Genomic DNA, 12,072 nt, shown 5'->3' on the forward strand with positions numbered 1-12,072 from the left:
CTTGTGCAAACACAAATCAAACAAATCTCATGACAACATAGAATTTTCACATAATATTTATGTGAATAATAATATCATAATAGCTGAATTTACCTCTTATAAGACAATGGATGCAGTTAAGTCACAGTAGTTTCCACAAAGCTTCCTTCGATTTTTTTCCTTCTGCCTCGATTACTTTCCTAGCAACTTGAGAGGGCGGTGTTTCTTCCTTGTGATATCCTGCGCTTAACGTACGGGAGGGGTTGCGGACAATGGCGCACCATTATTATTTATTGTCATTAAAGATGACACACTTCCAACCGATAGCTCGTTTCTAGTTGGCGTGACAACATTATTCATTACACTGAAACCTCTCTCACACTCAGCATTGCTGACTGGTATCGTTTGCACACACTGCATTAGTATCTTCATTCTCCCCAAGACCTGCCAGCCTCCACTATCCTTAAAGTCGTGATAAGTTTGAATAGTTTCTCGAAAACACAAAGGAAACAATTCACACAATTCTTTCAAGTCTTGTTCGCTATAATCAACATTAATATTTTCCGGACAGTACTCAGGGTAAATAATTTTCATCATTTCGGAGTACACAGTGTCCTTCTCAGTCAAGCACCTTCTGTTCATAGAACTGTTCTTTGTTAATTTCCGATGCATTGTTTTTCCTTCCACTCATTTTTAAGGGAACTTCTTTAAAATATTTCTCTTTTATGGCTCTCTGTACTTCTCTCCAGTATATGCCTGCTCTGTATGGGTTAAACACCTCGATTGTTCTGTGTATGAGCTTGGTTGCCTTCGGTAGGGCTATAGTATTTTCTTGCAAGGACTCTGAAAAGCTAGAATGCTCACACAAGACAGTAGAAGAAAGAACTTCTTAGTTTCTGTCACTATCCGCCCCCCTCCACCCCAAGGATTTTATAGCTCAACTATAGCCCCTGTTAGAAAAACAAATAGAAAAAAGAAAAATACCAGCAGCGACCGGTGAGAAAAGAACCTTGTTTCTGCTATTTTCTCACTCCCTCTCGCTCCTCTCACTCACTCAATAGGGAACTTATATTGTGTGTTTCAAGGGGCTTGTATTTACAATTTTGCTTGTTTGTCAGCCTCCCTCCCTGGAAGAAACCCGCGGGCGTTATTGCTCAAACTACTGGTGTTTAATATTGTGTGAGCAGTGATTTCATGGCGTGGCCTGAGGATACTGCACCAGAACGACGAAATTTCCGTGGGCATTCCTCTGATTGGGCTTAACCTCTGGGAAACCAGTATTTTAGTAGTACTGTACTACTTACACTCGTTGCTTAGTCCGGGGAGACTCTTCTGAAATCGTCAATGTGTATGTGTGTGTGTGTTTGGGTATATACCATCAGTTGTGAGGGGAACAAATACGAGGGTCATTCAAATAGTTACAAGGCTCATTTTATTATAGAACGCTATTCTCACAAAATTTTATTTACACTATGCATGAAACACTCTCATGTGAATGCATTTGTCCCATCTACTTTTGGAAAATAGCATGGAATCAGTTTTCCGAAAGCTTGTTTCAGGTACCCATCGAAGACTTGTTGAGGCTTTGAGGTAGTGTTGGGTAAATTACTTGTATAAACGCGCTATAAGTTAGTTTACTTTCCCTTACTGCATATCGTTAACAGTAAGAAAACGTTACTTCCCCTAGAAAAGTAACTGTTACCCTACTTCGAAAGCAACACAAGTAACGCGTTACTTTTATGCCCGGAACTTTGAATATAATCATATACAAAAAACATTCTTTTCATTAAATTTTTCCTACTATTATTATTATTATTATTATTATTATTATTATTATTATTATTATTATTAAAAATTCTGATTTTTCCCGATCGTAATAAATGTTTAGAACTGTAGGTTGATAATAGTAGCGCTGCTATATCCCTTCATGCGGACTGTTTAGGCTTGCTCATCAGCGTTAATTATGGCACTCATCAAACATATCAACACTAATAGCAACAATAAACAATGCGCTATTATTGAAAAGCTGTGCTGCACTTTTAAAAAAAAATTGTATGCGTAAACTGCAAATTTGATCACTTTTTACATTTATATATTTGTGCAACAGAAGGAGTGAGGTGCGTGTACAAAACGTGTGAGAAAGGTAAAATGTGCATGACTTGCACCCTTGGAAGTTTCTGCACATTTCCCACACATTTTGTCACAATTGCACTCCCGTTGCACGCATATATATATATATACGTATGTTTGTGTGTGTGTGTGTGAAAAGAAGTAATTAAAAGTCGTTGCAGTTTACGCGTACATGACTTTTAGGGATTATCCCAAAAAATGATCAAAAGATTGCGATCTTGGGCAAGAACTTTAAGAATGATTAAAAAAATGCATCAAAGGATTGCGATCTTGGCTAATAATTTATTTTCGGATCAGGGATCACACAATTTTTGAACGGCCTCTAAATTGAGTTTTCGTATTTTTTTTTTACGGAATAAGCACATCGTACTGAGTTTAGAGATAGTTTGGGTTCAATTGGATTCAATTGGCTAAGAATAAAAGTCAATGGAGAGCTTTTTTGAACGCGGCATTGAACCTCGGGTTCCATACGCCATAGAGTTAGTTAGTTAGTTATATGTAGTTCTCCAGATATAAGGCATACAAGAAAATTTTTGATTGAAGTATATTAGATCTTTTGGGCTAATTGGATCAGGACTTACAAAACTTTTGAACGGCCCCTAAATCGAGTTTTCGTCAGTGGCGTATTTAGAGAGGCTTCCAGGCTTAAGCCCCCCCCCGAAATCTTACTTACTATAATAAAGTATATGTAACATCTTGCAGAATTTTCACATTTTCAGGCAAAGTCCCCCGAAAGAAAATCGTAAATACGCCACTGTATATATTAACCGCGATTCTTAATTATTAATTTATAAGGATAATCATATCCTATAAAACATTTTAGAATATTTTTACGTCAAAGATTTTACGTTTCGATGATTAACTTAAAACCTATTTATTCAAGTTGAAAGAGTATATAGTATAAAATCGCTATATTATTGTCACGATAACCAATCGACATATTACTTCACCTACTCCGACACTTCCTACTTCACATACACTGTATATACATTTCGTTTTTTTTTAATCTCTTGAGAAAATGAAATCTTTTTTCTTACTTAATTGCAATTGAAACATTTTTTTCGTAGAAATTGCAACTTCCATAAATATAAAAAAATCTATATGAGTATAATCAGAATAGCACTAAACAAGAATGAAGTATTGAAGAAAGTATTAATATAGTATTAGTAAGAGCACGTGTAAAGAAATTATTAACATTTGGACAATAGCTTTATCCGCAATGCTTGTGTGGGTACTGTTTCGGTATACTCTAGAAATAATAATAATAATTTTAAAAAACTTCAGATGTTTCTTGAAATATGTAGACGAACTCCTGCCTATTGATAAATATTTCCCGCCGGTACACTTCAGACATTTTACTTTTAAATTATGTCCTCATCTTCAGCTTTTAAGAAAAAAGTATTTTTTCAAATATTTTCGTTAATGAAAGCTAGACTATCATTGCACTTGTAGTTCACTCACTGAATGTATTGATTTAGAGCTGTAAAAATCTACTACAAAATCTTCGAGGTGCTTGGCTTGGAAACAGTACACGTGATTACCCTAAGGTTATACTCCCTTTCTGGAACCAGCAAGTGTCCCTAAGATCTTATCTGTTTCTTTGTGTGTCGGTGACTGTTGGTCACTGACAGTTCATGCTCCATTTCTCCATTCTAAGAGATTTACAACAGGAAAGAAAATAAAGATTAGTTTCCGGAAACCATACATATTATAGTTACTCGTCCGAAATGTAACGCAAAAGAAACTAAAGCAAACTAGGTATATTCCTTAGAAATTTTTAACGCGTTACAGTTACAGTTACTTTGGAGAAAAAGGGCTTAGCGGAAAAAAGGATGTCAAAGCTCCCCCAAGCATATCTGCACCAAATTTTGCAGTATCGATTACGGTAACATTTATGAGAAACTTGTTTTCTAAAAGTTTCAGCCCCCCAAGCGCTTTTGGAGGGGTGTTAGGAGGGGGAAGGAAATTGAAATTATTTTTCTCTCTCCTAAACGGCCCAACTGATTTGCATCAAAAAAAGATGTTAGGTGTTCTCAGCAAGAGAAAAGTCGGAAAATACTTTTTTTTTAATATTTTGAGGTTGAAAATTGGTATTTTTTGAAATCTTCAAAAAAAATAGTAGAAGACTACCTGGGACACCCACAATTTTTTGCCAGCTTTTTCTTGAGTGGGTCCCTAACAACATATATTGTTTTCATTTTGTTCGCAAGTGTATCTCATAGTGAAAAAAGGCAAATGTACATAGGTCAGCATCTATGTGGTATACGTATGATACACACTGTACAACACTAGGATAACCAATACCTTTGAATGGGGGAGGAGATGAAGTTGTTATAACATTGGAATCTTATGATAACAAGTATTTTTTGTCTTAACGGTAATTGGTCTCTGAGGATGAAGGGAATTCTCGACCATGTTCACACCTCCTTTGGCTACACCACTGCTGTATATCATCTGAAATTATACATTCCCACATTTTGTGTGAATTGTGCACATGATCAATGTTCTGTTATACATATAGATCTTTCTTTAGTAATTGTTCTTGTCCTTTTTTTTTGTAACAGTTGGTTAATAAAATGCCTGTTGTTAATAGCTATTCATGTGTTTAGTTTGTTTCGATGGTATTACTGTATATGTGTGTTTAATATGATCAAATAAAGAATGAATAGAAATAAATTAATCCTCATCACTGTTTCCGTCAAATATTGGAACAATTTCGGTTTTCGTGAACAGAACTGTTGGCTGCTGTTCTCACGTTGCTGCTATTTTGTATTATTTATCATATGCGAGGTACTTATCGAAAATCATTCGACCCGAACGAAAGAAGTTCCACATTCTGACTGTTTGTACTTCTAGTAAGTTATATTGGTTTATCACACACAATATTTTCTAGACCGATACTTCGGTCAGAATCATAGTGCTTTCTCCAAAGTAGGGTCACGATGGCTTAGTGATAGAGCGCTTACTTCTGGTGCGAGATGGACCTCGTTCGATCCCAGGTTATAAAAGTTCGTGGTGGATACCATCGTACCAGTGAGTCTTCTCGGGATTATCTGTTTTCACTTACATTCTCATTTCACGAATTATTTTCCAATAATTAGCTTCCATCTATTACCTGTCTGTATTATTGGATCGGATTTGAGTTTAGCATTCCTTCGGTGGCAAAGTTATATGAGCCATGGAGCTACGAATTAACGTGAGATTCAAACCGCTTGCGTTCCTGCCGGGAATCGCAGCGAGGTCTCCTATGCCAAAGTCCCGTATGCTACCCACATAGCCGTGAGTGATTTCTCTGTCTTCGTTAGCCTAGAAGGCATAGTATTTAAACGTTTTGGATTTCATATAATTTCAGTTCTTCTTCGATAGCCAATTCTGTACTGAGACAAAGTAGATCAATCAAATATGCTTATCTTTCCTTTTTCGAATTCAAACGAGGTTCTTGTAACATGGACCACTTCTAAGACTTTTGTTAGTTGAAACATCGTCTTTAGTTTTAGTTAGTTTAATCGTATGTCATTATACTCAACGTTTAATAAAATATCCCAGGATTTCTTCAATTTCTTTGAGGTGACCCTTGCCCCCGCCCTGCACCACATCGAGTTGTGTATTAATGGAAACTACGGCTAAAAATAATAAACATTCCCTTTCCCCCAACTTCGATCCGACATTTTATTCTCGAGTTTTTTTTTTTTTTTTTTTTTGCATCTTTCGACAGATTTTTGGCTCGTCATAGTACCGAAAGGAAGTATTTGTACACCCAGGTTGGTCAATACTTTTTGTCTCACCTTGGTGTCAGGAATCTGCTCCCAAACGTTATCAGTGTTGTTTTGAAACACTGTATATTTCTATCCTGTATATTTCTATCCTGTTTCTGATTAGCTCCTGTCTGCTAAGCACCTTTCAGTTTTCCCAAAACAAACCAAAAGTGAACTACATCAACTTAATCGTCTCCCTCTCCTATGCTTTCTTGTTGTATAGTACTTATTAAATATTTATATTGTAGTTGGCAGAAATTGAAAATATTGATTAAAATATCTGGCTAAAATGCTAATAGAGGAATTCTCTCTTTAGCGCAGAAATTCCCTCCTTGTATCTTACCGCCATTTTAGGCGAGAAGGGATTAGGCAGGATGTGAATTCCCATCTCACCTAAAATAGCTGACATTCTTCTCTTGGAGATATTAGTGACTGATAAATCGTTAAGCGAGATGGAATGGAATCTCCTTTTTTATGGAAGATATTTTTCCTTCTCTGATAACTTACTACAAGGATGCTGGTGACCAGAACGCCATCCAGTTTCCCACCACCCTAATTTCAAGACAGCGGAAGTACGAACAAATCTCCTGAGGAAAATTTGTCAAAACAACTGTTACATGCATACCCACTTAGTGGCTTGATGAGTCAAATGGTAATACACTAAAACAAGTTTCAATGCTTATATTCATAATTTCTTTGCTTTTGTCTTTAAAATAAGTTTATATTTAATTTGTTCACAGAATTACATTGTGATTTTGCTTAAACATAATATTGTGTAATTTTCTTTTTTAACAGTATCTTTGTGGAAGCTTCCTATTCGGATAGTTCTGAAGATTCTCCTGGACCTTCAGACTCTGTTGAGGCCACAAATATATCAGAAGATACTACTGTGAAAGTTTCCTGTGAAACTGTCACCAATGACGAAACGCGTGATGATGTAATTAGAGTTCCTCAAACACACAATAAAAAGCGAACGTATAAACAAAGATCAATAGTAAAGTATCTTAAAAATAGCCGGCAGTGCACACCAGAACATGAAGAACAGATTGCGAAAAGGATTGCAAACATGATAGTAACAGATCTACTCCCAGGAAAGGGTTTCGGGAGTTAATGTCCTTTCTTGAACCAGATTATAGCGTACCGTCTAGGCGGACACTATGGAGACGCTTGCAGCTTTTTTTATTCTGAACTGAAAGAGCAAGTACAACAGAGGCTACAAAAAGCAGTAGTTGCTTTAACGGCAGATATATGGACGTCTTGAGCAACAGGTTCTTACATTACAGTGCCATGTCATTCTCTGTATACGAATTTCTGTACAGAAGATTTTGTTCTCAAGACAATTGAACTAGAAGAACGACATACAGCTGAAAATGTAGCTAATGCTATTAAACTGTGAATGGAGGAATGGTGCATCAAAGACAAAGTTCACGACAATGCATCGAATATGATTAATGCTGGTCGTTTGTTGCCGGTTTACAATGTATCATGTTTGGCACATACATTGCAGCGATCCATACTGACCACTTTAGAGAAAAGCGAGGTAACAAATATAATTTCAATCTGTAGCAAAGTGGTAAGGCACTTCAAACATAGCACCACTGCTTCAGTCGCGCTTGAAAAGAAACAAGAAATTCTGAAGTTATCAAAGGATCGCCTTATTCAATATACAAAGACTCGCTGGAACAGTGTATATTCGATGATCGAACGGTTGCTGGAACAAAGAGAAGCAATAATTGCAGTGTTCTCTGATAGAAATGTCACTAAACATTAACTGAAGACAAGTGGCAAATCATGGAAGATATTGTTCGAGTACTGAAGCCACTACAAATCGCTACAACAGTTATGTGTGATCAAAAGTGTTCCATTTCTTTTGCTTTACCATTAGCCTATGGTCTTATTTCTAACCACCTGTCGGAATGTTCTTCAGATTATGAAATTGTTAAGAACCTGAAATCTTCAATATCAGTTGACTTAGGAAAGCGTCTTCAGCTCCATGCATTATCCGATCTGAATCATCAGATTTTTTGTCAAATAGTGTTCTGAAATGTTACCTCTTAGCTACCTTCTTGGACCCAAAGTACAAATCATTACCTTTTCTGAATTTTAAAATGCAAACAAAGATCCATAGATTGGTTCATGATATTCTCGTAGAATCAGAAAGATCAGAAGGTGATTTATCACAGCAATCGTCCGGTGGGTCATCAGCATTAGACTATTTGCTTGGAATATTTCCATCGTGTTCAAAAGGTCCTAATGTAACAGATGAGCTTACTCTTTAAAAATCAGATCAGTGTCTTTCGCAAAGTGGCAACAGCCTTGAATGGTGGAAACTTATCGAACATCGGTTTCAAAAATTAGCATGTCTTGCTAAAAAAATTCATGGTGATTCCAGCAACTCCAGTCGAATCTGAACGAGTAATATCGTTAGTAATCTTGCTAGTAATATCGTTACTGCCAGTAGATCTAGACTTCTCCCTGAAAATGCAGATATATTAATATTTTTGAACAAAAATCTAAAAACTCTCGCTTGCAAACAGTGTCCAGCAACCAGATTTCTTAATAAATTTTACAGTCACTTACGAAGATACAATATGAAGCTCTGTAAGTCATTTTTAGACAACTGAGCTTTTGTTCTAAAAATGCACTGATAATGAAAACAAGAACTGCTTCTTTACATATACAAATATTTTTGTTTGCATGTAAATTTACGATCACAAGCCTGGGAATGTCATTATTTGTAATAATGTATAAATTACATAAACTTGATAAAATTCACCAAAAGAGAAAACGGAATACATCTCACAGATTCATGGATATATCATACCATTATTCTTCTTAACGACATTAGATCAAAAATAGCAAAAGCGTCTCTCCTCTGTTACAAGTTTCAATAACAATATAACATTACTAATATTACTCTTATTGTAATATTATTACAATATTAGGTTTGGTTCAATTCTCTGTTCCTTCTCGTCACTGGAAAAAAGCACACTACACACTAGACAGAAGACACAGAGAAAGGCACATCTTCTTCATTCGGTCTTCGGGAAGTATCAGTGTTGCAAACCAGAAAATTCAATAGCAGCAAGTAGAGGGAAGAAAAGTAAAACAATTAAAAGTAAAAGGAAAATTAAAGAAAAGTATAGCTATTGAAGTATCTGCTTATTGCACCTTGATGTTTTTTGACTTGTGTGTCTGAGATGAAAATATATTGATAAAATTGTTTCCTAATCGCTAAAACATGACATTCATTAGGGTCGATTGCACCATTCTCTGATAAATTATCGGAATGATCCAACCTTGTCGCGGTAGTAGATCTCATCTTACACAAAATTATTTGCGACCAGTGCGACATGACACACATGACCTTGCGACCAGTGTTACCTTATCTGACGATTAAAAGATATCAGGATAGTGTAGAATTAGCCCTATAATGTGCAAATGTTCGAATGGTGTGAAATTATCAAAAGTAGTTTGTAACTGTCAAGCTAATTTATGTTTGAAATAACGGGCGAACCAAAAGTTTGGGCACGGTAGAGTAACTGCAGAAGAACACTTCTAATCAAAAATGCGCAAAAAAAAAGATTCAATATGTTTCAAGAAGCTATCCGATTATATCAAACGCAACAATCTACCTCCACCTTCTGGAAGGGAGTGGGGGGCATTGATTTTTCAAATTGAAACTCCAATATTTTATTGAAGATTCGGAGACTACATCGCAGATATTGTAAGGTATAATCAAAACTTTCTCGTCGATGTGTGATATCGCGCTGTAATCGACAAAATTAGATACTCCCCTTTTCGTTCATGTGCTTGATATTAGCTCCGACAATCTGTATACGGTGCAGTATTTTGGGAAATACGCGTCGGATCAACAAAGTTATTCAATGGTACCAAACACGATAACGCATCCTACCGCTAAGTGGGGTTAGCTGAGACATTTGAAATTGAAGCTTTTATTTCTTATTGCAGAGTCGGATTTTGCGCACAAACCTGTATAAGATTTAGTCGAAACATCGTTGTCGCTGTGTGACGTGGCGCCTTAATGGCGAAATCAGGAGAACTTCCTATATGAATTTTAATTAACTTCAATGCTGTGGACAATGTGAAATAAGTATATATGCGACCAAAAAACAAAATAAAATGTGTGACTATTGGGTTTCTTAGGGTGTTTATCGTTCCTTTTCCGCAGTGGGACGCGAGAGAGTGGACCTACAGTTGAAAGTGGGATCCGAACCTCTATTAAGTTTAGGAACCGAGATGTTAGTAGGGTAGAGGCATCTAGTCCTCAATCATGAATATTTATGAGTGAGGACTTTTTTGACATTTTAGCAGTTCATAATGCACGTTTGAAAAAAGTGGATACACCCTTTTACGCATATTAATGACACATAATGTATGCAGGTCCGGCCGGAGGTAACATGACATATAATAAATTGGTTTCCGGTGAAAAGAAATGTTAATTGGATAAGCAGAATATAGAAAAGAACTTTCGGAAATAAAATATGCAGATCACACACGTAGAAAAAGGTAATTCATTAATATGCAGCACATGTAACGCGGCAGCTGCTTCTGGAGAATATTCTAGAAATTTTGGTCGTCGGAATGAGTGAAAGAAAGCACTTGAAACTTCCAGCTCTTTTTTCTAAGTTTATTATTGTTGGAATAGGGGAAAGAACACACTCGAAACTTCTGGAAAGGTTTCTTGTAGTATACTTGTTTACTTTTATATGGGAAAGGGACATATTGTAATTGTCTGGGGTATAAAGGGAGTTTTTGGGTCCAATAAGTATTTAGAATTTAGCAATATATAATATTTAGGGATATAACAAGCCTGACGAAAACATATTTTGTCTTTATTACAGAAAAGAAAAATGGAAAAATTAGTAATTATTTTCTTGGCAGCAATCGCAGTAACCTCCCTCCTAGGCATTATGTTAGTAGGGATAGGAATATTTCTTTATAAGAAAGCAACTAGAAAAGCGGAGAAGGTAATTTCCTGTGAGACGTCTATTCCACATATTTTTATAGTGGACTCACCACAAAGCAAAGAGCAAAATAGCATAAGCGCTACAACACACAAGAATGATGATGACGTTATTTCATTTAAGAATCTTTTTAACAGTAACACTGAACACTGCGACACTGAAAAGGGATCTACTTCATTCATGAACACAAATAAGGGGGAACTTTCAGACACGCAAACAACTATGCACAATGAGAATTCACTAACGCACAATACAGCCATCTTGAACGAACAGAACAATATTTCAAATTCGTTTCCACCACCACCCTCCCCTCTTACTCAAGCAAAATTAGACACTCTTCATTTCCTGTATACACTTAACTCTGAAAACACAAATTTCACAAAAAGCACAGAAGTGACACACGATGAAAGCACTATGAGCACAGCACAAGCAAAGAAGTCGAGCCAGAACACCGTCCCCGAGCTGATTTCCACGCCCGAACTGGACTTAGTGGAGAAGTGTGTTTCGAGAAACACCCCGAAATATGTAAAATTTTACAATAACGTAATCCAAAAGGAACTTCTCCAGTTACAACACGGAAGTGCGATAATCCCGTGCAATATACGATTAATATAGTCCAGTTATTCTACAAAAAACGCTAAAAATCAGACTTTCGAGCAGCATGGGGTCTATAACGGAAGAAGCCCCATGTTGAAGTGACGCTTCCGAAGTATTTAATCATCCAGAGTGACCGGATGTGAACTAGTGTTGCTAAATATGATAAGAGTTAATGTTATTACAGGGGGACAATGAGCGAAAATAAACTAGTGTTTTCAGCCACCCTGTATAGCTTATTACATTCATTATAGTGAAGAATAATATGTACTATATTTTGTTTCTGTGTAGTGTACCTAGTTACGTTAAAAATAGAAGAAGAGGGAAAAGTGAAATTTTATTTCCCACTGTGTTCATTGGTGTCTAAACGTAGTGAAAAATAAATGAGCTTTCTACTCTGGTGGAGTTATAGCATGAGATCCCTTAGTCAGCAGTAACTCAGTCAGACCACATCGGTACAAAGTGCAAAACCACACCTATGTTATCAGAGACTTTGTCGGATCTCTTGTTCTTCATTGCACTTCTTTTCCCTTTCATCAGCAAGGAGAAGAGTAACTGAGATATATACACATCTTTGTCTCTCTTGCATAAACTGCATTGCTTTCTTTCTATTAAGAGGAAGAATT

The sequence above is a fragment of the Thermobia domestica genome, chromosome 18, assembly GCF_964235325.1.
Source record: "Thermobia domestica chromosome 18, izTheDome1.hap1.1, whole genome shotgun sequence".
Classification (NCBI taxonomy): domain Eukaryota; kingdom Metazoa; phylum Arthropoda; class Insecta; order Zygentoma; family Lepismatidae; genus Thermobia; species Thermobia domestica.